Genomic DNA, 24174 nt, shown 5'->3' on the forward strand with positions numbered 1-24174 from the left:
CCCGCGCCTCTGTGCTCGCAGCGGCTTTTCATGTAAGACATAATGGGACTGGGACGTCCACTTCCGGCTCAAACCAAGTTCAGACCGCGCGCAAGCCGCGCAGTGCCCGGGTGCTGAGGCCGTCCCGAGCCAGGAGACTGGAGTCCTAGGCCCGGCACTGTGGGCACTGTGGGCACCGTGGGCAACGTGGCGGGCCGGGGGTTTCCGGCGGTGGCGGCGCCGGGGGTTCGAGCAGGTGGCCCGGGCGGGTGGCGGCGGGCCCGCGGCGCGGCGTGGGGTACTGGAGCCGTGGGCCGAGGCGTGAGGGCGGCCCGGGGGCCCCAACGGTCGGCGGCGAAGGCTGGCTGGGGCGGGTGCGCAGGCAGGGGAGGCGCTGCTAGCCGCGCCGGGTCACGTGGCACGGTCACGTGGCGCGCAGCCGGGCCGGCGGCGGCGGCGGCGGTGGTGGGAGGCGGAGACTCGGCCGAGACGCGGGGGGAGGCGGCGGCGGCGGCGGCGGCGGCGGCGCGGGGCTGCTGAAAGCGGAGAGGCGCGGAGGAGCCGCGGCGCTGCCGCCCTGAGGTGAGCAGGCGCGGGACGGCTTTCGCCACCGCGGCGGGCCGGGCGCCGCGCAGTCCCGCGGGAGGGGGCGCCGTCCCCAGCGCCGTCCCTGCCCCGCCGGGCGTGTGTCCCCCTGCGGCGGGCCCCGGGGTCGGCGTGACTGGCTGGGTGGGCGCGGCGGGCGGGGGCCGGGGCGGCGGCTGGGGGGGCTCGGGAGGGGGCGGCGCGAAGGGGCGTCTGACCCTGGCCCGGTGGCCGTGGCCGCTGATTGTCTGTGGGAGTCTTTTGTTTCCCCGTGTGAGAAAATGGGGCGAAAGAGGAGCGCGGGGCGGGCGGGTGTGTGGGGTGGTGTGTGTGTGAGATCGGGAGGCGTTTGGCTTGGAGCCATTTTTTTTTCTTAATTGTGGAGACAGAAAATCCCTGAAAACGGTCTCCCCGGGGAGACTGGGCTGCGCTCCTCCTCTTCCTCCCCGGCGTCGGGCCCGAGCGGCTTCCCCGGCTGCGCCGCCACCTCCCCTGCTGGGCCCGGCTCCCCAGCCCTCCCGCCCCACCTTCCGCGAAGCCCCGGGGCGAGCCGGGTGTCTGCAGAGCGGGCCCGGTCACCTGTCGTGGCAGCTGCATGGAAATCCCGGCGCTTCTGCTGTCTGGAGTCTGTGCTGTTTCCTCTGGCAAATCACGGAGATTCCGCTCCCAGCACCAATCCTTCCCCTTTGCCCTGCGCTCTACAACACGGAGCAGGTCGCCGATCCCAAAGTTTGACCCGCTTGGGGCAATTAGCTGGGAGGTGTCTACTTCTTCCCCGGGCGACACCGCTTCAGGGGTGGGAAGGTGAGGGCGGTCTGGCTTTGTAGAAGGAAGTGAGGGTGACACAGCTTTCTCCGGGGTTGATATCCCTTAGGGACCTATTCCTTCTACCTCCTGAACTGCCGTTGTCATCAGAAACAGAAAGACTTTCCCTTCGGGAATAATCAACACCCCTCGCCAGGGAACTGTCTCCTAGCTCGCTCTCTTAGAGGTCTCCACTGCCTCCCTTTTGTTTTACAGTAATTCAGCACCTTAAGGATATCCATTAAGTCATGATAATAGGCAGGTTTATAAAAAAGCACAGAGGAAGTTATTGCTAAGGTTTTGAAGAACGTAAAAGCCCGTTGTAGGGGTGGGTGTGGATTCCTTCCTTTGTGCCTCTTCCTCCGTGTCTGGGGTCTCCATTTCTCAGTTGACGTTCTTGCATACAAACCCACTGGGAATGGTACGGTGGTCCTGGAAAGTTCTCCCCAGGCTCCGCAGCACCAGATTGCTGGGGTGTGAGGTTGTGATGAATGAGAAGTGACAGGGCACCTTGCACATAGCCACACTGCAATCCAGAGAGGCCATGGGGACACTCATCTCGCGTTGTACAGTGACAGCCACGTTCTGAATGGAAGAGTCATAAGTGTCCTGTCTTGTAGTTAAGTCCTTGATAGGTAACTGGCATGGAAGTGATTATATTAATAAATTGTGAATAGCTAAATCTGATGTTTAGTTCCTCAGTTTAAAGAATAGTACTTAATTTGTATGAAAGTTGTTAGAAGCTGTGAATTTCCTTCAAGAATTTTAAGAGCTCTGTATTAGGACTGTAGAAGTAGCAGGTTTATTTATTTATTTAATTTTTGGTTTTGTTTTTTACATGACGTGGAGAGGTGTTGACTTCCAGAGTTAAAGTCTGTAGTACTGAATTGGAGGAATATGGGGAAAAATGTTTTCAGCACAATGGAGCTTTCATACATGGAAGATGATTTGAAAGTCATGATTACTTCTGGTGGTTGAGAAATAACCTTATGCATTTACTATTGTGTGTTTTAAAATGTCGTGGTCCTCTTCATTTAGAAAGTTTGTGTGTATATATATTTACCTTTCAGCCTTGCATATGGAGCTCCAAGAGTGGTAGTTTGGTGCAATGTGTGGTACGTGAAGCCTGTTTTAAAAGGAATCATCCAACATTGATCCTGAGATCTCAAGTAATGAAATAAGGGTGAAGAGACAGCAGCCTTCCTTCAGGCCAAATTTCAGCCCTCTCTGTGGATAGTTTGTAGGACAGTGTGAAGCCCAGGCTTTCTTTTTGATTTTGCTATCGATTCCAGGATCTGAATTCGGAAAGTTTGTGAAGTGGCTGCTGTGTGCATGGCTAAGCTAGGTGGGAAGGTCACTTCAACTGTTTCACTTATTGACAACATCAGTTAATAGTCTCCCTCCTGGATAGAGAGAGTGAAGATAGAGAGTGGCTCGACCGTGAATGTGATTTGTAAAATGCTTTTAAAAATTGATTAAATTCTCTTATGAAATGCTGTGATTCAGTTACTGCCTGGGTTTCCGTTTAGGATTCTGTGGAGCATTTCAATATTACGAAAAGCCTTACAGAAATTGTACATTTGTCTTTAGCGAGACTGCACGGAATATGTAATTAAAATGTTAAATTTCTCTTAATTTGGCTGAGATAAAGCTAATTTAGTTATTAAATTATAACATACTAAACATACTAATTTTTTGGTTGTAAAATATACATAACATAAAATTTACTAGCCTGACCGAGTGTGGTGGTTCACGCCTATAATCCCAGTACTTTGGGAGGCTGAGGCAGGTGGATTCCTTTAGGCCAGGAGTTCGAGACCAGCCTGGCCAACATGGTGGTGAAACCCTGTCTCTATTAATATAAAAATTAACCACTCATGTTGGCACACATCTGTAATCCCAGCTACACGGGAGGCAGAGGCGAAAGAATTGCTTGAACCCAGGACGCTGAGGTTGCCATAAAGTTGCAGTGAACAGAGGTTGTGCCGCTGCACTCCATCCTGGGTGACACAGTGAGATGCTGTCTCAAAGAAAAAAAACTAACTTAAATTATAAGTATATGGTTCAGTGACATTAAGGCCGTTCACGCTGTCATGCAGCCAGCACCACTGACCAGAACTTTGTTCAGTTTCCCAAAGCGAGACTCCAGACTCGATAAACCCCATCTCGTTTTCCCCTCCCTGAAGCTCCTGGAGCTAACCCCTTCATTTTCTATCTCTGTGAATTTGATTACTCTAGGTACCTCATATAAGTGGAATCATACAGTATTTGCCCTTTCATGACTGGCTTATTTCACTTAGCATGGTGTCCTTAAGGTTCATCCATGTTAGAGCATGTGTCGGAATTTGCATCTTTTTGTTGTTTTATAGAGACGAGGTCTCACTATGTTGCCTAGGCTGGCCTCGAACTCTTGGGTTCAAGGAGTCCTCCCACCTAGGCCTCCCAAAGTGCTCATTTACAGGCATAAGTTACCACACCCAGAGGAATTCCCATCCTTTTAAAAACTGAATAATATTCCATTGTATGTATGTACTACCTTTTGTTGATAAATGTTCTCGTTTTTTTCTTTTTGAGATGGAGTCTCTGTCGCCCAGGCTGGAGTGCAGTGGTGCGATCTTGGCTCACTGCAGCCTCCACCTCCTGGGTTCAGGCAATTCTTCTGCCTCAGCCTCCCGAGTAGCTGGAACTACAGGCGCGTGCCACCACACTCGGCTAATTTTTTCTTTTTAATTTTTGGTAGAGATGGGGTTTCACCATCTCGGCCAGACTGGTCTTGAACTCCTGACCTCGTGATCCACCCGCCTTGACCTCACAAAGTGCTGGGATAACAGGCGTGACCCACCATGCCTGGCCAAACATTCTAGATTTTTGTATACTGAATGTTTATAATTGTGGTACTTCATGATGATCAGGAACCTTGTACTTGATTTTAGCGAAAAGGCAGTGATCATAAACTCTGACTAGAAGTTATAGAACATTTGTTTTATTAAAACAGGAAAACAAATTAGTTATTATTTAATGCATAGAAACTCTTTAAAATACAGGACCCATGGGGGATAAAACCAATAAGTGTGTTAAGTCCTTGTTGGGTCCCATCACTTCCCTTCTATATGGATGATGACATTACAGAACATCTTTCTGACATTGCAGCTGAAGCAGATGATGTTTTTATTTCCCAGCTAATGTTATAGTGGTGGTGTATTTTGCTGAATGGAAAAGTATATTCACATATAGGGCTCCTTTAAAATTCAATACCTTTTAAAGGGAAATGTAGATAAATGTTCATAGAATTCTGGTGTGGGGAAAGTCTTTGTAAGCTTAACACCAAATGAAAACCTATAAAGTAAAAGATTTGACAACAGATTTTACAGCATACATTATTTTCAGTGTCTGTATAGTAAAGAATGGTGTAAGCAAAAAGACAAACGACAAACTGGAAAAATATGTGCAACATATATTAAGCATCTCTATTTACATAGAGCTGTAAAAATAAGAAAAAGATGAACAGTTCATTAGAAAAATGGGCTAAGGACATGAACAGATCTTTTTTTCTTTACATTTCACCTGTTTGTCATGGAAATTTTTTCTTGTGGTTGTTCATTTAATTAAGTGAAGAACATCAGTGTATTACGATTGTCCCTCTTGGAGCATCACACACTGGGGTCTGTGGGGGGGAACTAGGGGAGGGACAGCAGGGAGTGGGGAGTTGGGGAGGGATAACATGGCGAGAAAGGCCAGATATAGGTGATGGGGAGGAAGGCAGCAAACCACATTGCCATGTATGTACCTATGCAACAATCTTGCATATTCTTCACATGTACCCCAAAACCTAAAATGCAATTAAAAAAAAATATATATATATATATAAAGAATGTCCCTCTTTATCTCATGTTATTTCTAAGCATTTGGGAATGCTCAGAAGAATACACTTTCCGCCTCCTAAGACTTGAACAGAAGTCTCACTTCTGTTGAGGTGAGACTTGAACAGAAACAAGTATTGTCAGACTCTAGCTGAAATAGTAGCAGTTTTGTTTAAATCCTGGGAAACCTTAGATAAGGTTTGTGAAACTGAAAAAAGATCAAATCAGCACACGCAGATAGAGGATACAACAGAAACCAAGATGGGTAAATGCCCAATTATTTTCAGTCCTCATAATCTGTACAAAGCTGTGAGTCAACCAGTAGGCCATATCTTACTAGGCAGACTTTGAGAAAGAAGTTTCCCTATTTGAAACACAAGAAATTACTTATGAAAATATGGAGATGAAGAGGGAGCAGTTCTGTGCTACTTGCTGTGTTACCTTTATTATATTCCTAGCGTCACTGAGACTAGTCTAAAAACAGCCTGCATCAAAAATACTCTCATCACCAGCTATCTTTTCCACCTTTCTTCTTTTTTTGTTGCTGGAGCCCCTGAAGGTTTCTGGTGTCTTGTGGGTATGATGTTACTCGTAGAGGCAGATGCTGTGGCTGCACTGCCAGGTCTTGGGGTGATGAGTGGGCTGCTCACAGTTTTACTGGCATCCAGTTCGGATGAAGCTCCTGCAGTTACTCCCTGGGTCCCTTTTCCGATCAGATCCTTCTTTTTACCCTTCTTTCTTTCCCAGTAGAAAGAACGTTCTCATGTTGGCAATCATCTTTCTGGATCTTGGGTAACTTTTGGGTCATAATTCTTAGGCAGCTTTCCTTCTTTTTCAGATCTCCCTGTTCTTGTTCCTTTGGTTGTCTATCTCCAGTAACTTTTCCACCCTTCTTCTGAATGTACGTAGCACCAGAAGAATTTTCAAGAGCCTCAGCATCTGCTTTTAGAGATGTACTGTCTGACAATGGCGAGTGTTTACTAGGAGCTTTAGCTTTCTCTGGATCTATTAAGTGAGTAAGCAGAAATAAGCTGTGCCAAGATGTGAATATCTTTTGGATTTTGTTTCTGTAGCTGTTCTAGGTCGCTAATTGCCTCCTTCTTCCACCCATATTTGAGTTTGAAGTTTGCAGCTTCTCTTATCAAGGACAAATGAGCGAGAGATTTGGGCTGATGGTTTTGATATCACTGGATAGCTTATGTGAAGACCTTAGTGGCACTATCAATATCTTCTTCATGCTATACATGGTCACTGGTACAGACATGATGCCTGGCTTATGCTTTAACTCCTCTATGCTTCTCAATATTAGACATGCCTTAGAAATACTTCCTTGAGAAAGTTTCAGCTGTGCCATGGTCATCTTAATTTCAGCTGCATTTTCTGGATGTTGATCTGAAAATTCCTGAAGCAGCTCTATTGCTTTCGTGTGCTGCTTTTCACAGTAATACTGGGCAGCTTGAATTAACACAGGTAAGAGATGCTCCGGACTTTGGGACTGTAAACTGGCAGATATTTTGCGGCATTGTTCTGCCTGGTTTGTGTTCATAGCAAGTAAAGCTTTGTTAAATGTAGTTGTTTCTTGGAAAGCTTAAACTCTACTCCTTCCACACTGGTTAATTTCATTTTCTTCTTGGAGTCAAAGACATTTTAATTCTTGTTAATGGTAATGATGTTATTTGCAATTACAGCTAGTAATCCCACATCTGTTGGTTTTAGTTTTATTATTTGATTATAAAGCTGCAAGGCCTCCTCTGTTTGACCCTGAAGCTGCACAATGTAAGCCATCTGACCATAAATGATGGCCAGTTCTGCCTGTGGGTCTTCCTCAGTCCCATCAGCGTCTTCTGATAATGAGCAGTGTGGCAAAGGTCTTCAGCTTTTTGTAGAATTTTCATGGCCTGGTTCAGCTGGCCTTGGCCTATCAGTGCACATGCAGTGTTGTAGCACGTAGCACATCTTGTGTGTGCCTTCTTGAACGCCCAAGTTCTCTGAAGCCACTTTTTTCCCAATTACTTGCAGCCGCAACAATTGCTGAAAGGTTTGTTTTCCTCTCCTCATAATCACTTGAGAGTTTCAGACCAGATCTCTACTGCTAAGCATTCATCATAGCATTCCAAACGGTGTAACACTCCTCCATAAAGCTCCTTCAGTCTGTCTCTCTGCTGGTTGGCAGTTTCTGTTGTATTCAAGGCATTCTCAATTCTATTCAGCCTGTACTCACACTATGCCTTTTCAAAGGAGAGAGAGTTATTGGCTAACACTTCGGTGTGAATATTAATGACATTTAAGGCTTCCTTGAAACTTCCATTCTGGATAAGGCATACCACTTTACAATGGAGGGCGGTTACATCATCTTTGTTGATCTGTAGTATCTTATTGACGATCTTGAGAGTGCACATGAAGTCACGGTTCTGGCCATACCAGTTCACTTCACTCCACAGCACAGGTACTGATGAGATGTTTCAGGTTCATCCTACATACTTTCTGTTTCAGACATGAAATCAGAGCAGACCACTTTTATTATTTTTATTTATTTTTTTTTTTGGGGGGGGAGGAAGGCAGAAAGGAAGGGAATAAGGACGGTAGGGAGGAAGGAAGGGATGAAGGAAGGAAGGAAGGGAGGAAGCGGGAAGGGAGGGAGGGAGGGAGGGAAGAGAAGAAAGGAAATCAAGCAATAAAAGAGACATTGCCGACCTGGATCTAGAGGTTTACAAGTTGATTTCTTTTTTTTTTGAGAGAAGGAAAGAAAAAAAAAAATAAGTAAAGGAGAGGAAGAAAGAGGAAGAGAAAGAGGGAGAGTAAATGGAAATATTGCTTTATTTTGAAAAAAATTGGGTATTAATGATGGCCAATCAATGTTTCATTTAAGCTTATGGGTAGGTGTGATGTGGTATTGACAAGAATGTATGTTTTGTGTATTTGAAGTGGAGAGCTCTATAAATATTTATTAAGTTTACTTGTTCCGGATCTGAGTTTGAGTCCTTGATATCCTTATTAATTTTCTGTCTCATTGAATCTAAGTCTCGTATCTGGGTGTTAGGATCGTTAGCTCTTGTTGTTGCATTGATCCTTTTACCACTATATCTTTGTTGCTTTAAAATCTATTTTATCCGATACGAGAATTGCAACTCCTGCTTTTTATTTATTTATTATTTATTTTTGCTCTCCATTTGGTTGGTAAATCTTTCTCCATCCCTTTGTTTTGAGTCTTTGTGTATCCTTGCATGTGAAACAGGTCTGGATGTAACATGCCGTTGGGTTTTGGCTGTGTCTTTTGATTGGGAATTCAGTCAATTTAAATCTAGGGTTACTGCCATTTGATGTTGACTGGCTGTTTTATCCATTTGTTGGTGTAAATTCTTCTTTATGTTGGTGCTCTTTACTTTATGGTGTATTTTTAGAAAGGCTAATACTGGTTGTTTCTTTCTGTGTGTAATGCTTCTTTCAGAAGCACTTGTAAAGCAGGCCTGGTGGTAATAAAATCTCTGAGTTCTTGCTTGTTCATAAAAGATTTTATTTTTCCTTCAGTTGTGAAGCTTAGTTTGGCTGGATATGAAATTCTGGGCTGAAGGTTCTGTTCTTTGAGGATGTTGAATATTGGTCCCCACTCTCTTCTGGCTTGTAGAGTTTCTGCTGAGAGATCTGCTGTAAGTCTGATAGGCTTGCCTTTGTGGGTAACCTGACCTTTCTCTCTAGCTGCCCTTTGTATTTTCTCCTTCGTTTCAACCCTGGTGAATCTAACGATTATGTGCCTTGGGGTTGCTCTTCTTGAGGAATATCTTTGTGGTGTTCTCTGTATTACCTGGGGTTGAATGTCGACCTGCTTTGCTAGTTTAGGAAAATTTTCCTGAATAATATCCTGAAGGGTATTTTCCAGCTTGGATTCATTCTCTCCGTCGCATTCAGGTACACCTATCAAACGTAAATTTGGTCTTTTCACATAGTCCCACATTTCTTGGAGACTTTGCTCATTCCTTTTTATTCTTTTTTCTCTAATCTTTTCTTCACGTTTTATTTCATTAAGTTGGACTTTGACCTCTGATATCCCTTCTTCTGCTTGAACAATTCAAGTGTTTAAACCTGTGCATACTTCTCGGAGTTCCTGTATTGTATTCTTCAGTTCCATTAATTCACTCATACTCCTCTCTAAGTTGTCTATTCTCAATAGGATTTCATCAAACCTTTTTTCAAAGTTCCTAGTTTCTTTACTTTGGGCTACAACATGATCTTTTAACTCACCGAAGTTTGTTATTATCCATTCCTTGAAGAGTGATTCTGTCATCAGGAGGCGCTCGTTCTCCATCAAGCCTTGTTCCATTGTTGATGTGGAACTGTGATCATCTTTAGAGGGAGAGGCGTTCTGACTTTGAGTATTCTGAGCTTTTTTACGCTGGTTTCTTCCCGTCATTGTAAATTTATCCTCCTGTCGTCTTTGAAATTACCAACTTTCAGATTAGGTCTCTTGAGTGGACGTCCAGGTTGTTAGTTCCCAGGGCCAGAGCAGCGGCGTTAAAACTGATGGTGCTTTTCTGCCCAGGATTCTCCTGTCTGGCTTCCTTCTTGTGTCCGTAGTAGGCGACTCTGCCTTCCCGGGGCTCCAAACCTCGGTCAGTAGGGGAACCCGTCCCGTTTACTCTGAGCCGAGCACTGCTGCGCCGAGGTGCCGTCGCAGCCACTGCTCTGGGCTCTGGTGTCCTGCTGGGGACTCGTGCGGGTCCTCCGAACCTGTTTACTCTGCTCAGAGAGCTGCTGCGCCGAGGTGCTGGTGGAACCGCTGCGCCGGCCACGAGAGTCGTGCTGGCCACCCGTGTGTTTCCTCCACTGGGGGATCTTCTGCTCCGTGAGCGACCAGAATTTGTCTGAAAAGTGTGGCGTCCTCTAATTCTCTGCGCCTTCCCTGAGAGCTGCAATCCCGGGATGTTACCGATCGGCCATTCGGCCATCTTGGATTGTTCCTTCTTTTTTTTTTTTTTTTTTTGAGACGGAGTTTTGCTCTTGTTACCCAGGCTTGAGTGCAATGGCGTGATCTCGGCTCACTGCAACCTCCGCCTCCTGGGTTCAGGCAATTCTCCTGCCTCAGCCTCCTGAGTAGCTAGGACTACAGGTGTGCACCACCACGCCCAGCAAATTTTTGTATTTTTAGTAGAGGCGGGGTTTCACCATGTTGGTCAGGCTTGTCTGGAACTACTGACCTCGTGATCCTCCCACCTGAGCCTCCCAAAGTGCTGGGTGGGATTACAGGTGTGAACCACCATGCCCAGCCCAAGACAGCATTTTTCCTTTTTTTTTTTTTTTTTTGAGACGGAGTTTCGCTCTTGTTATCCAGGCTGGAGTGCAATGGCACGATCTCGGCTCACTGCAACCTCCGCCTCCTGGGTTCAGGTAATTCTCCTGCCTCAGCCTCCTGAGTAGCCGGGATTACAGGCACGCACCACCATACCCAGCTAATTTTTTGTATTTTTAGTAGAAACGGGGTTTCACCATATTGACCAGGATGGTCTCGATCTCTTGACCTCGCGATCCACCCGCCTCGGCCTCCCAAAGTGCTGGGATTACAGGCTTGAGCCACCGTGCCCGGCCCGACAGCATTTTTCAATGATTATGTTGGCAATATAATTTAGACACAATTTTTAAAATTTTTATGGAGACTGGGCCTCACTTTGTCATCCAGGCTGGAATGCAGTGCTGCAATTATGGTTACTGCAGCCTTGACCTCCTAGGTTCAAGCAGTCCTCCTACCTTAACCTCCTAAGTAGCTGAGACTACAGGCACATATCACCATACCTGGTTAACTAAAACTTTTTTTTTGGAAAGATGAGCTCTCACTATGTTGCCCAGGCTGGTCTTGAACTCCTGGGCTCAAGGGATTCTCCTGTCTTGGCCTCCCGAAGTGTTAGGGTTACAGGTGTGAGCCATTGTAGCCCGCCTAGACACAATTTAGATCTTTATGGATTTGCAATGATTTGGTAAAATTTAATATAAAGTATGGTGTTATGGTGACTTCTGCTGTTCCTTTTCTTGGTAATCTTAATATTTGGGAATCTTCCAGTGTGGAATGGGAATAATAAGGATGATGGCAATTCTCGGTGCTGGTGCAGATGAAGGGGGAGGTATGGATTCTCGGATAGTCTAAGTAGACACTGATGCATTCATTCCAGATAGCTGCTGTTAGGTATCACAATGCAAAATGTGCGTAGCCTTCTATCCAGAAAGTCCACATTAAGTAGGAATTTATCCTGAAGAAATAATAGGAAATGTTAGAACAGATATATGTACATAGTAAAGAACAGGAAATAACCTGAGATAAGGAATTGATTTAAATAGATTGTATTACCTTCCTTGCATGCAGCCATTGAAAGTGATGACATTCATTTATACTAACCAATCTGGAAAGATACCCATGATATATTATTGAGTGAAAAAGATAGGTTACATAACCATAGGCATAGTACTTAGAAATAGTATAGGCACAGAGGATGCTGAACAACTAGGCTTTGAAGGCTGAGCTCAGAGGATCTAAGCTTCAGAAACCACCTAATAGATGTTTGTTTAGTTCACCATGGTTTCAAAGACTGCACCAACTGGTTTAATTCTCCTGTCATAAGATCCAAATTTCCTGGACTGAGCATATGATTGAGTAATTTGCCTGCTCTTTAGGGGTGTGTGTGTGTGTGTGTGTGTGTGTGTATAGGATTGCTCTCAATTGACATTTCCATAAAGACCGTATAGAATGGGGATGGAGTCACAAGAAGAGGTGAGGTTATTTTAACTAAAGAAAGGGGAAGACATTCCAGGAAGACAAGGATATAGGTGCTCACTACCTATTTAGTTAAAATTAAATACGTTCTTTGCTCAGAAACATTAATCACCACATCTTCATAAAATGACTGCAAACGCTGATAAACGTGTACTTTCTTTTCCCTTTAACCATCTCTTTAACATATTAGGATCTGTACTGGTGGGTCAGCTTTACTTGCTTTCTTGCTTTCACAGAAAATAATTGGTTAAAAATAAAATTTTGAATTCATGGATTTAAAATAAATATGACTAATTTAGAATCAGATATTTTTTCTGATGTAAGTAGAAATACCAGTCTCTATACTTTTGTGGTGTCAAGGATACTCACCCATGAGAGAAATAGTATTTTAAGAATAGAATTGAAATGTAGTGTTTATGGAAAGCTCCAACAATAATGGTGTGGTAAGTTATAGAGTGTAGGAAATTATTCTGTAGGTGTGCAGAGGTGCTGTGCAGAGGATATAGATTTATTTGAACATCTTTCTTACTGTTATTTTTAATCAGAAACACAATTAGAGTCAAAATAGATTTGAGTGAACTTTGCAAAGATACTATAATGTAAGATACTGATTTCTCACTTTTAAAAAATTAAAGACTTTATTTAGACTGTAATGGATGGGAAATACACATTACATGGGGTATTATGTTGTTACCATTATTTCTACTGTTCCTTCCTTTTGTAGTTTTAGCATGTATCCCAGTTTGTAGAGGGCATGTTAGAGCCTCTGGGATGAAGTGCTTGGAGTGTGAGCTATCTGTTAATGTCTGGTTAAGTCTAAGAATTTGATCCTTTAAGTGAATTATGGTTTATGAAATATTTTTATGATTTTTATGAAAGCTTTTAAAAATTTTTTATGAAAGAAAGCTATGAAGTCTTAAAGCTTTTATTTGTATTTTTCAGCTGTTGATCAGCTAGTTACAAGTTGGAGCACTATGTTCTAAAGACTCATTTGTGTCTGCTTTCCAAAACTGTTGCTCAGTGATTTTGAATTCTACTTAGATGTTATGGAGTGTTGTCACTGGGTTCAGAAATTTTTCATCCTACTGGATATTTCTTTTATTAGTTTCTTATCAAGGACAAAGGGAAGATTAGTTTAAACTTCTTGAGACAGTTATACCTCTGATTCGTGTGTGTTAATAATTTTCAATTCCAGTTGTAGAAATCAAGAGTTTTGTGTAGAAAACTCTTAAAGTACCTTATTATTCTCCCCTGAAACTGTGCCTTTCCACTGTCTTGGCTATTAAAAGTGTGTTTACCACCATGGGGAAATGGTAATGTCAGAGATCCTCAGACAACAAATTGAGCTGTTAGTGCTGGGACAGTTTTAATATTCATAAAAAAAAAAGATCAGCAGCGATGTTACCATATGCTGAGAAAATGTATAGGATTATCTTTACATGTAATCAGTTTCTTAAGCTTCGGATGACCCTCATAGCCACAAAACTGGATGCACAAATTCAGCTCCAATCGTTAGAATATCAAAACCTACGTCATAAGAAGTTAGGCTTATGCTGTGCCCACAAAACCTGTCAGCCAAAGCTGACATTTTAGGCAGAGTTACTGTTGAGAGTTGTTAAATAATCAGATAATTTAACTGTATGTTAACAGTCAGATTAGAGAATCCCTTTAAAATGTGATGCCTGGCTGGGCATGGTAGCTCATGCCTGTAATCCCAGCATTTTGGGAGGCTGAGGCGGAAGGATCATTTGAATCCAGGAGCTGGACAACATAGCCAGGCCTGCTCTTTACAAATAATTTAAAAATTAGCTGGGCGTGGTGGCGTGTCTCTGGTCCCAGCTACTTGGGAGGCCTGAGGTGGGATGATCGCTTGAGCCTGGGGAGGTCAAAGCTCCAATGAGCCATGATTGCACCACTGAACTCCAACCTGGGTGACAGAGTGAGACTCTGTCTCAAAAATAAATAAAAATAAATGATGCCTGGATTTAATGTATCTGTTTAAAGAGATTGGGTTGCTCAGGCGTGGTGGCTCACACCTGTAATCCCAGCACTTTGGGTGGCTGAAGTGTTAGGATTGCTCGAGCCCAGGAATTGGAGACCAGCGTGGGCAACATAGCTAGACCTACTTCATCTCTACAAATAATTAAAGTATAGTGGCATGCACCTGTGGTCCCAGCTAGGTGGGAGGATTGCTTGAGCCCAGGGAGGTCAAGGCTAGGTGACAGAGCAAGACCCTGTCCCCTCCAAAAAAGAGATTGGATCATAGGAGAAGCCTGTAAGAGGAATGTGGTTGACACTGAGGTCACCTTTTTCAGACCTTACAAGTAATTTGAGCCTTTTCCATTTTTATTCTTGTCATCTTTTCCCATGAAATGAGAAACTCAGTCTTGTGTTTCATATGTAGGAACTTTACTTTTCTGAGTTAATTTTCTGTTGCCTGAATAATGAAATAAATAATCTAGTATTTGAAATGCTTGGGGTAATACATAATAACTCTTAATAAAAGACAGAAAGCTCACATTTTGCTTATCTTATTCCATTAGTAATTATTTTTGATACTGGGACAGAAGTGAGAATGAAAGTGGCACACATCCTGTTTTGTCTTTTTACCCAGCTTTGCTTTTAAGGGACTCAGGAATAAATTAGGTAATGTAGGATTGGGATGCTGCCCAGAATCTATCTCCATTGTAGCTTACTCTAATGCATCAGTGCCCAGCCTTTTTGGATTTATGACATTCTGTTTGTGTTTGATTTTGCATTTCCCTCCTCACAACTTCAATGGCTATGACAGCCAGGTTTGTGTTATCAGTGGAGAGCAAAGTGCTGATAGGAACTCCACAAATTATTTCTCTCATTCAGTTTTATCTAATTATGTCAACCTTTAATTTTAATTATCACTTTCGGACTTTTCTGGACCATTAACAAGCTGCTCGATTACATTGCTATACAGAATATATTTATTTAAAGTTTTTGGCAATTAAAATGCTTTGAAAAGTTTTGTGATACAGTATAACAAGTAGTCAATGATAGTGTATGAGAATTGTATTTTATGTGCATTTTTGTGCAAGAAATGTGATGGAGTAATATTAAGGATCATTGTGGGTCCCTCCTAGGCTAAAATTGCTGCTGCTGCTTTTTTTTTTTTTGAGACAGGGTCTTGAAGACATGAGCCACCACTCCCAACCAAAATGCTTTTCTTTATAGAGATACATAGAAGCAGTAATGTTTATGAGGTGCTTTGAAATCAGCTTTCTATAAATTTATTATAAAATAGAGAAGCATCAAGTTTCACCATGTGGTTCAGAAATGGTAGGAGTATTGTTCTTAATTCTGAGAGTCTTGGGTTATCACACTTCCTTCCCTTTCTTAGCTTTGCTTTCTGTGTTTCATAAATAACTCGTCTCCTTAGCCGACTGATGGTCATATAAATGGAATCTCCTTGGCTGTCCTTCACCCATGTTTAGTTGGTGAAGTTCTTTCTCTCCAACATGACCAAGAAAAATGGCATGTGATTTTACTAATAGGGAACTGATCTATTACTCTGATGTTTACAAGACAGCCCAAACTTGGGAGATAAGGCAGGCACTATCAGGTGAATGAAACCAATAATCTTTGGAGGTCAGTTTAAGCCAATTACGTCACCATTTTAATTTTCATCAGTTATCCGTTATTTATTGCTAAACCTTTTACTAGATTGTTCATGACTAACAGAATTGGTTTTGCTCCTTTGGTGTTAGAGTGGATCCCAGATGAGATGTCCCAAGAAAGAGGCAGACAGGGGAGACTTGACTCATTTACAAATTAGATCACGAAAGAGCCCCTAGAAGTTAAAATTTGGTTCAATTCTTTTCTCTTTATTTTGTGTCTACCTGGCCTTAAGTACTGTCTGTTACCCCGTAATATTATTTTGAGAAGCAAACTATTAATATTTTATAGCATGGGTTTATTGTTTATCTAACATTAGAAGATTGTTAATCAACTGGGATGCATACCTTCGGCTACTAAATTTTTAGTTCAGTGGTTTAATATGGTCATCCTTTGTTCTGTGTGAAAATATTTGTTTCTTGGTTTCTATATTACGTCACATGTGGAACATGTGTAAATCTCATTGTCACATGAGATTTACAACCTTCTGCTTCTTAATTCTTAATATGATTAATTCTTAATCTGACAATGTAACTAGTATCTTAAATATGATTCTAACTTAGACTTAACATAAACTATTACATGTAGAGAGACATTTGAAAGAAGTACATTCTCTCTTCTAATTCTCTGGTCTCCTTATACATTTAAAAACACACAGAAATAACAACCAAAAAATTGCTGATATAGATTCGCTCTAATGTAAACTGCTGAGTTAAGGGTAACTGTATTTTATTTTTTAAAATGCCTTTTCTTTTTTTTTTTTTAGACGAGGTCTCTCTCTGTAGCCCAGGCTGGAGTGCAGTGGCGTAATCTCGGCTCACTACAACCTCTGTCTCCCAGGTTCAAGTGATTCTCCTGCCTCAGCCTCCAAAGTAGCTGGGACTACAGGTGCATGCCACCATGCCTGGCTAATTTTTTATATTTTTAGTAGAAACAGGGTTTCACCTTGTTAGCCAGGATGGTCTCGATCTCCTGACCTCATGATCCACCTGCCTTGGCCTCGCAAAGTACTGGGATTATAGGCATGAGCCACAGTGACCGGCCAGAAGATGCCTTTTCTTTGAATATGTGAGTCGTTCTAAAAATCCAGGTAAATGGAGTTCCAGGTGGGAAACGACTGCTTGCATGCATTGAAGCTCTTCCACTTCCCTCTTCTGGTGCTGATTGGCTGCTGCTGAAATTTGAGCCTAGTTTTGACAGTGTGGAGTCTTTGCACCCCTTAGTCTTTTCTCAGAATTTCCACTTCTGGTTTGATCAGATCACTATTGCAGGCCCCTTGACATACTGGGCTCAAAGAGGAAAGGCTTTAGATTCTAGAAGATTTTGGCTAGGAATGGTCAATTTAAACAGAGAGTAGCCTTTGGCAGGGAAGCTGCATTGAAGCTCTGCTTTTTCCAGCAGAACTGTCAGGCTGCAGAGAATCCAAAGGGCTTGGATTGTTGGGACAAAGCATGTAGTTGAAGGAGATTCTGAATGTGATTTTGGATGGTTGAAATGTGTGAAGCAGTTATATCAAATAGAGCACCTAGATGTGCAGCCTTTTTGTGTTTTTAAATAAATTTGTGGAGTTCATTTTGTTACTGTTTTAACCTCTTATGTGTATAAATGTTTTTCAGGGTTGGTTGCCTTGTAACCGTATGTTCATGACCTATTTTGATGTGTAAAAGTTTATTCTATGTAGTCAAACCTATCAGTCCTTTTTCTATTGTTTCTACCTTGATGATTTGCTTAGAAAGTATTTTCCCATGGAATATTTCTTTCTTTTTTCTTGAGCGGATGTTGGGTATTTTTAATTTTTTAATAAGCTTTTATTTATTTATTTTTTTAGACAGAGTCTCACTCTGTCACCCAGGCTGGACAGAGTGATCTCAGCTCACTGCAGCCTCTGCCTCCTGGTTTCGAGCAATTTTCCTGCCTCAGCCTCCCAAGTAGATGGGGAGTAGCCTCAGCCTCCCAAGTAGCTGCAGGTGTGTGCCACCACACCGAGCTAATTTTTGTATTTTTAGTAGAGATGGAGTTTTGCCATGTTGCTAGGCTGGTCTTGAACTCCTGACTGCCAAGTCTGTCCTGCAGTCTCTGGCTGAGTGACGGATGAACAGAGTACACAGGCACAGGCTTGCCTATTAGCAGGCTAGGGGGCTCCTGCCAGAGTCCGCAGCAGCCCCCATAAGCCGGTGATGCCTGCTTTTATTTACTACAGATTTAATGACAAAGACCCAGAGCAAACATTACTTGTGGGTAATTAACGTTGTCAACCCCGAGTAGAAAGCAGTTCTGTGTGCATGATCAAATAAATGTTGGTTTCCGGAGAAATAGGTAAACAAGCTTATCTAGATAAATTCCTTTACACTCCCTTGTTATCTGCCCTTTGCTATTAGCTCAAAATCTTCTGGCCTTCCAAGGTTTGTGTCTTTCCTATTATTAGGATGGTATCTCCTACACCTGACTTCATTCAGGTGATCCTCCTGCCTTGGCCTCCCAAAGTGCGAGGATTACAGGCATGAGCCACCGCACCTGAGCTATAATCTTTTTATCAGAATAATTTTGAATTTATAGAAAAGTTGGTTTTCAGGGTTGGTTCCCTTGTAACTATCTTTTTGATAGTACAGAGTGCCCATATAGCCTTGTCTCAGCTTCCGCTAACGTTGGCATCTTACATTACTTAGAGCATTTGTCAAAACTAAGAAATTAACACTGGTACATTATTATTAGCATAACGCTAGATTTCTTTCAGATTTTGTCATTTTTTTTTTCTTTTTATTTTGGTGAAAGCAAGTTATTAAGAAAGCAAAGACACAAAAGAATGGCTACTCTGTAGGCAGAGCAGCCCAATTTTTTCACTACTGTCCTTCTTCCAGAGTACTGCATTGCATTTAGATGGGTAGGTTTTTCTGTCTGTGTTTGTGTAGAGCTTTACACCTTTACAGTTCAGAGTCCTTTCACACACATGGTAATTTAGTTGGAAAATAATCTTGGGCATTGGTCTTATTAGACACATCTGCTCCATGAAGCTACACGTTGGCGGGGTGCTGTTCTGCATGTGTGAGGCCACACAAAACTTGGTCACAGAAATCCCATTCGATTTGTCAGTCACTGCTTCTGTTTTCCATTTTTCATTCCTCTTAATTCCCTAAGATGTTTTGTCCTGACTCCACTGTCTCTTTCTTCTTTTGCCTGGAAAATTAGGATATGTTGTTTATTTTTAAGCCTAGGCGAGAAAGTCACCCTCATTGTGAAGAAGGGTGTATTCCTGTACATTAATGCCTTCACTCGACAGAATCTAGGTGCTAGGCATGACCAGTCTTCCAACTTTATTGCCTAGACAAGACATGTTGTCTGAATAAACACGTCTTACTCTTCAGATAGGTTTACTCTTCTGTGGCTTGCTCTCCTGTCTCTGCCCTGCTGTAAGTGGGAACAGATGGACAGAACTAAGAGATGGAGAGGGCAGGCAGGGAATTAGGCAGAACAGGCTGTATATGGTGGCTTCACATCAGGTGCACTGCCTGGTAAAAACAGCATTAGCAGAGAGGCCTTAGATGCTTCTGCATTTAGTGTCTTACAGCTTCACAGCTTACACCTGTTAATGTTAGTCGACCTGAGCTTTCTTGTGGGTGACCAGTAGTAGCTTCTATTTGTGCATTCAAATGATCTCCCTTCTAACAACACTTTTTAAAAATTTTCTTAACCTTTTCTGACCTATAAAACATCATTGCCCTGCCTTTCCATATAGAAAACAGTGAGAATCTGCCAGGCAGGGTGGCTGATTCCTGTAATCCCAGCACTTCGGGAGGTCAAGGTCATGGGAACACCTGAGATCAGGAGTTCGAGATCAGCCTGGCCAACATGGCGAAACCCTGTGTCTACTAAAAATACAAAAATTATTAGCTGGGCGTGGTGGCGGGCACCTGTAATCCCAGCTACTTGGGAGGCTGAGGCAGGGAGAATTGCTTGAACCCTGGAGCAGGGGTTGCAGTGAGCCGAGATTGCCCCACTGTACTCCAGCATGGGTGACAGAATGAGACTCTGTCTCAAAAAAAAGAAAACAGTAAGAATCTGATTATTATGCATGCCTGTGGAGGAGAGGTCAAGGAAAGAGTGGAGAAGGGAATCTTGGTTTTGGCCTCCAACCAGTCATTAGCAAATCAGTGGAGACAAAGTCTCACTCTGTGGCCCAGGCTGGAGTGCAATGGCACGATCTTGGCTCACTACAACCCCTGCCTCCTGGGTTCAAATGATTCTCATGACTCAGCCTCCCAAATAGCTGGGATTACAAGCATGTGCCACACCATGCCTGGCTAATTTTTGTATTTTTAGTAGAGATGGGGTTTCACCATGTTGGCCAGGCTGGTCTCGAATTCCTGACCTCAAGTGATCTGCCCACCTTGGCCTCCCGAAGTGTTGGGATTATAGGCGTGAGCCACCGTGCCTGGCCAGAAACACCATTTTTAAAGTAGATACCCATTAATAGATTATACATACTTCAGCTTGTCCAGATAGGAGTGTTGGCCTTTTCTCCAAGGAGTTGTTTCTCAGTGGTTTTTGACTTTTTCCATTGCAAGTAATAATCATTGCTTACGTTTGTTTAACACTTAGTTTACAAAGTGTTTTTCCACATATGTCATTTCATTTGATCTTCACAGCAACCTTGCACAATGTGTCAAGCACATATTTTCATATTTGATGAGAAAACTAAGGCTAAGATTTGTCTATAGTCATAAGATGTTAAACAGAAGTCTTGAGACTTGAGTCTGCATCTCCTGATTAAAAACTGTGTCCTGGCCAGGTGCTGTGGCTCATGCTTGTAATCCCAGCTCTTTGGGAGGGTGAGTGGGTAGGTCACCTGTGGGCGGGAGTTCCAGACCAGCCTGGCTAACATGGCAAAACCCTGTCTCTACTAAAAGTACAAAAATTAGCTGGGCATGGTGGTGGGCTCCTGTCATCCCAGCTACTCAGGAGGCTGAGTCAGGAGAATTGCTTGAACCCAGGGGATGGAGGTTGCAGTGAGCTGAGATTATACCACTGCACTCCAGCCTGGGTGGCAGAGTGAGTTTCCTGTCTCAAAAACAAAACAAAAACAACAACAAAAAAGCTGTGTCACCCTTCTTTTACTCCCTCCCTCCCACCCTGTGACCTCCCTTCTGCATTGGTCCTGTTGTTTTTATGGATCCCCTTGCAGCTGATGCTGGTGGAGGCTTTCTCTTGGCAGTTGTAGACAGTGTTGGGGACCGAAGTATGTACCTCAGGTTGTTAACTAGTAGACCCTGTCGAGTGCATATCTAATGTTCTTTTTTCCCTTCTTTCTAAGTAGAATTGGAATTTTGTTTAGAGAGCCTCTTGTCCCGTGTGACTCTGGGGAAGCTGGTCTTATTCTTAGCACTGGGGTAAATAAATCCTGACTGGTTTCAGCTACTCACACTGGTCCCATTCTCCATAGGTGGTTACTATAGGGGTGAACCAGAGACCTAGTTCTGGTCATTGAGATTAGTGGGAAGTCTGTCCAGAGGTTTTGGAAAAATTCTCAGGCTTATGGTGACAACTCTAGGAAAGATGTCCCTTTCTTCCTCTGAAAGTTGTCATGTCTGGGTGTGGTGCCTGGAACTGTCGCAGTTGTTTTGCTACCAGTCTGAGCGTGAAGCCAACATCAGGGAAAGGACTGAACCAAGCCAATAGCAGAGAGAACCTCTCAGAGCCCCAGTGCACCATGCCTGGCACCCACCCAACTTGGACTTGTTCTGTGAAATAGATTTTCATATTGTTTAAGCCAATTTGAGTTGGGATTAGCTGTTATTTGCAACCAAAGATGTGCTAACTGATGCAATAGCTTTTATTTACCCCTTCATTCCATGAAGGAGATGTACAGGGTATAAAGGCAGAATTGATGTAGTCAGAGGGTCAGAGGTGGCTTCCCTAGGGAAATGCAGAGGCCTTGGTGGGAGAGATCCCTTTTTTGCTGGGCCTTGTGTGCCACATTTATGGATTTTAGTCTTTATTTCAAGAGCAGAGCCTCTTAGGGGTTTAAGTACTGGGCTACGGCATGAGTGCAGTGAGTTCTCATTATTTAAAGTAACTCTCTAGTTACTTAAGCTATTCCTGCTAAAGAACACGTTGGCTTAACATTCCAGAGCCGAGTTTGATTTGCTGAGCAGGCAAGGAGCAGTCAGTGGTTAAGGGTCTGGTGATTAGCAGGTGTGTCCAGAAAGCACAGAAGAGCATCTTTGCTTGGAATCTCATGAAGTAAACAGCCCAGATTCTTTTCTTCTTTCTTTGCTAGTGTGTACATATGTGTATGTGTCTCTGTAAGCATGTGTATATCTAACTGTGGTAAGTGTGTACATGTGGTATGTATACTCACATGTACACACATATACTACACACACACAGGCAGCTTTCATGTTTTCTACCTTAAGGATAACTTGTGAACAGTCTGTTGTTCTCTTAGTCTTTGATCATTTAAATTACAAAGTTGCAATCAAGAAACAAGAAACCTGTTGAGGTTATAATAAAACAAGATGGGTGGTCTTATTGTAAATAAAATTTTGAGGATGTATTAATATGTCTGAAATTGAACTTTTTTAGCATTTCTAAAAGTTTCCTTCGGGTTTCATGTAAGATCTGCTCTCAATCTTATACATATGGATATATTAGCAAAATTGGATTACATCCCAGTGTAATCAGGCAGGGAACCTGTCTGAACCATATAGTGGAACTGCAATGAAAAGCTACAGTATTCCTGTAATTATATTAGGACGTGATGTGGTCCCTCCCTATGTTTATTAATTAGTGGAGTTGTAATGAGACTTACCCCCTGTGCTTTTAAGGATGCTGATCAGTGGGCATCCAGGCAGGATTTTAGTTGTGTTTGGGAGCCTTCTGTGTAAAGGTGGGAGGAATTGGTGTTTCAGGTGGCAGCAGGTGAGCCTCCTGCCAAGTTGGCATAATGGGAACAGGACTCTTCTGAGCTGCCATCTGTTTGTGGCTGATAGGAAACCAGCAGTGATTTCTGAGGAGTGAGGAACTGTTCCATTTATGTTGAAATATTTAGGAATTAGTAATGTTAAGACCGTGCTGATGAGGTGTTAGTAGGTTGAAGAAAATGGACTGTGGAGTGATTTTTGTTGTTACTAATTTCAGAAGATGCCTACTTTGTTTGACAACACCTACCCTCTCTCCTTCCAAAAAACAAAAAGCCAGGACTCTTTTCATTTCTGCCCACTCAGGTCAGCCTCAGCTTTGTACTGAGTTGCCTCAGGCCAGGGAACATGTTATTTATATATCTGTCACATGTACACTGCCTGTGGTATGTTTGCAATGGAGGGGATTCAGTATCTCTCAAACCCTTATAATGTGTCTTTTTAAAAAACTGTGGTAAAATATACATAACTGAATTTATTATTTTAATCATTTTTAAATGTATAGTTCAGGGCCATTAAGCACATTTATATTGTATGGCCATCATGGTGTATCATGTTTTAACCAGGTACTTTGATGGACTTAAAAAATAGTGGATGGTGGCTGGGTACGATGGCTCACGCCTGTAATCCCAGCAGTTTGGGAGGCCGAGGCCGGTGGATTATGAGGTCAGGAGTTCAAGACCAGCTGGCAAAGATGGTGAAACCCTTCTCTACTAAAAATAAAAAAAATTAGCTGGGTGTGGTGACAGGTGCCTGTAATCCCAGCTGCTTGGGAGGGTGAGGCAGGAGAATCACTTGAACCCAGGAGGCGGAGGTTGCAGTGAGTTGAGATCACACCTTTGCACTCCAGCTTGGTCGACAGAGCCAGACTCCATCTCAAAAAAAAAAAAAAAAAATAGTGGATGCTTCTTCTTTATGATAAATCATCACCATGTTTTCTCTAACGTGACATTCGTTTGGTTTTGCAGCTTGCATTTACTTCCTTTGCTGTAGGAGTTGTGCTTGCCCGCATTTCTTCTGGGTCTGATTTGCTGCCCTTGCAAACTCTAACCTCCATGTATGGTGTCATTGATGGTATCTTGAACACTTTGCTCTGTCTCCCCCATATTATACTCTCAAAGCAACGATAAGAAATAGAGAACAATTCATTTCTCCTTTAACCTAGCATTGGCTGGTAGGTTGGCTGGAGAAGTTAGTCTGTGGCCCAGGGCCTGCCAGAAGTTGCTGTAGAGCCTTGCAGTGGCCTGGTATGGAGCAGTGAGTTTGGGTTATGCGATCTAAGCCCTGGCCAGAGTTTGGGTTATGCGGTCTAAGCCCTGGCCACAGGAGCAGGTTCCAAGGGGTGGCCAATCTCTTTCTGGCTCTAGGACTCTGCTGGCTTCAGTCAACCACCCATAGGTTTCTGTCTTGCCTTTTTCAAAACAATCAACGAAAAGGACTGTAGAACCCTCTATTAGTCAGGGGATTCTTGGTTACTGGTGAAAGAGACCTAACTTAACTAACACAAAAAAAGGGAATTCATTGGAAGGATTCTGGGCTGTCTGTGGAATCCAGGCCAGGAGCCAGAGATTGGGATAGAATGCTGCATGGCCAGGGCCAGAAGGATACTCTTTCTTTCTCTCTTCTCCTC

General features: G+C 43.1%; 1 protein-coding gene and 1 pseudogene across 9 annotated transcripts in view; one reads left to right on the forward strand and one right to left on the reverse strand.

The window, feature by feature from the left end:
* Positions 1–456: 456 nt before the first annotated feature.
* TULP4 (TUB like protein 4) overlaps positions 457–24174 on the forward strand; it is a 278355-nt gene continuing 254637 nt past the window's right edge. For all 9 annotated transcript variants that reach the window (XM_078370392.1, XM_078370390.1, XM_035297062.3 and 6 more), the window contains exon 1: positions 457–561. The gene's annotated coding sequence lies outside the window, so the exon portion shown is untranslated. The remainder of the gene's footprint in view (positions 562–24174) is intronic.
* LOC100405102 (signal recognition particle subunit SRP72 pseudogene) lies at positions 5812–10171 on the reverse strand (annotated as a pseudogene).

The sequence above is a fragment of the Callithrix jacchus genome, chromosome 4, assembly GCF_049354715.1.
Source record: "Callithrix jacchus isolate 240 chromosome 4, calJac240_pri, whole genome shotgun sequence".
NCBI classification, from domain to species: domain Eukaryota; kingdom Metazoa; phylum Chordata; class Mammalia; order Primates; family Cebidae; genus Callithrix; species Callithrix jacchus.